General features: G+C 51.9%; 1 long non-coding RNA gene across 7 annotated transcripts; it reads right to left on the bottom strand.

The window, feature by feature from the left end:
• Positions 1 to 412: 412 nt before the first annotated feature.
• Positions 413 to 1,922, bottom strand: LOC127930851 (uncharacterized). Of its 7 annotated transcripts, none has more exons than XR_008139620.1 (4): positions 1,804 to 1,922; positions 1,606 to 1,671; positions 682 to 1,011; positions 426 to 615 (listed from the first exon to the last, which is right to left on the bottom strand). It is a non-coding gene; the product is annotated as an uncharacterized LOC127930851 (long non-coding RNA). The 7 variants fall into 7 exon arrangements; XR_008139621.1 differs by having other exon boundaries at positions 682 to 1,077; XR_008139619.1 differs by lacking the exon at positions 1,804 to 1,922 and having other exon boundaries at positions 413 to 549; positions 682 to 1,077; positions 1,606 to 1,792.
• Between the last annotated feature and the right edge of the window lie 207 nt (positions 1,923 to 2,129).

Consider the following 2,129-nt stretch of genomic DNA (forward strand, 5'->3'; position numbering starts at 1 on the left):
TACTTTATAGAATGTACAGCAGAAAAGAAAAAAATTGTAAGTGACAGAATTGCTGCAGTAAAATCTTTATTAGCAACATGAAATTGCTGCCAGTGATCAACAACAAATCCAACATACATGGACTTTGGTTCCAAATGTGTAAAAAAATCAAAACACAATTACTGTAAAAAAGGCACAAGGGAAAAAACACAAAAATGCCCAGTCCTGTTCTAATCTAAACAATCTTCAGCATTTGGCCACATGTTCTCGTCCACATCACATCGATTGTCGTCTCTCGCTATGGACCTTGGATAGAAACGCCTGGCCTGCCTTATCCACCCCTGGCAGTCTTCAGCTGAGATGTCTCTGCACCTTGGATAGAAACGCCTGGCCTGCCTTATCCACCCCTGGCAGTCTTCAGCTGAGATGTCTCTGCACCTTGGATAGAAACGCCTGGCCTGCCTTATCCACCCCTGGCAGTCTTCAGCTGAGATGTCTCTGCACCTTGGATAGAAACGCCTGGCCTGCCTTATCCACCCCTGGCAGTCTTCAGCTGAGATGTCTCTGCACCTTGGATAGAAACGCCTGGCCTGCCTTATCCACCCCTGGCAGTCTTCAGCTGAGATGTCTCTGCACCTTGGATAGAAACACTTGGCCTGCCTTATCCACCCCTGGCAGTCTTCAGCTGAGATGTCTCTGCACCTTGGATAGAAACGCCTGGCCTGCCTTATCCACCCCTGGCAGTCTTCAGCTGAGATGTCTCTGCACCTTGGATAGAAACGCCTGGCCTGCCTTATCCACCCCTGGCAGTCTTCAGCTGAGATGTCTCTGCACCTTGGATAGAAACGCCTGGCCTGCCTTATCCACCCCTGGCAGTCTTCAGCTGAGATGTCTCTGCACCTTGGATAGAAACGCCTGGCCTGCCTTATCCACCCCTGGCAGTCTTCAGCTGAGATGTCTCTGCACCTTGGATAGAAACGCCTGGCCTGCCTTATCCACCCCTGGCAGTCTTCAGCTGAGATGTCTCTGCACCTTGGATAGAAACGCCTGGCCTGCCTTATCCACCCCTGGCAGTCTTCAGCTGAGATGTCTCTGCACCTTGGATAGAAACACTTGGCCTGCCTTATCCACCCCTGGCAGTCTTCAGCTGAGATGTCTCTGCACCTTGGATAGAAACACTTGGCCTGCCTTATCCACCCCTGGCAGTCTTCAGCTGAGATGTCTCTGCATCTTGGATAGAAACGCCTGGCCTGCCTTATCCACCCCTGGCAGTCTTCAGCTGAGATGTCTCTGCACCTTGGATAGAAACACTTGGCCTGCCTTATCCACCCCTGGCAGTCTTCAGCTGAGATGTCTCTGCACCTTGGATAGAAACACTTGGCCTGCCTTATCCACCCCTGGCAGTCTTCAGCTGAGATGTCTCTGCATCTTGGATAGAAACGCCTGGCCTGCCTTATCCACCCCTGGCAGTCTTCAGCTGAGATGTCTCTGCATCTTGGATAGAAATGCCTGGCCTGCCTTATCCACCCCTGGCAGTCTTCAGCTGAGATGTCTCTGCACCTTGGATAGAAACACTTGGCCTGCCTTATCCACCCCTGGCAGTCTTCAGCTGAGATGTCTCAGCACCTTGGATAGAAATGCCTGGCCTGCCTTATCCACCCCTGGCAGTCTTCAGCTGAGATGTCTCTGCACCTTGGATAGAAACACTTGGCCTGCCTTATCCACCCCTGGCAGTCTTCAGCTGAGATGTCTCTGCACCTTGGATAGAAACACTTGGCCTGCCTTATCCACCCCTGGCAGTCTTCAGCTGAGATGTCTCTGCACCTTGGATAGAAACACTTGGCCTGCCTTATCCACCCCTGGCAGTCTTCAGCTGAGATGTCTCTGCATCTTGGATAGAAACGCCTGGCCTGCCTTATCCACCCCTGGCAGTCTTCAGCTGAGATGTCTCTGCACCTTGGATAGAAACACTTGGCCTGCCTTATCCACCCCTGGCAGTCTTCAGCTGAGATGTCTCTGCACCTTGGATAGAAACGCCTGGCCTGCCTTATCCACCCCTGGCAGTCTTCAGCTGAGATGTCTCTGCAGCCAGCATCCATTGCTTCCAGGAAGGACATTTGGTCAAGTGGCCGATGATCATACACTGTCCA

The sequence above is a fragment of the Oncorhynchus keta genome, chromosome 6, assembly GCF_023373465.1.
Source record: "Oncorhynchus keta strain PuntledgeMale-10-30-2019 chromosome 6, Oket_V2, whole genome shotgun sequence".
NCBI classification, from domain to species: domain Eukaryota; kingdom Metazoa; phylum Chordata; class Actinopteri; order Salmoniformes; family Salmonidae; genus Oncorhynchus; species Oncorhynchus keta.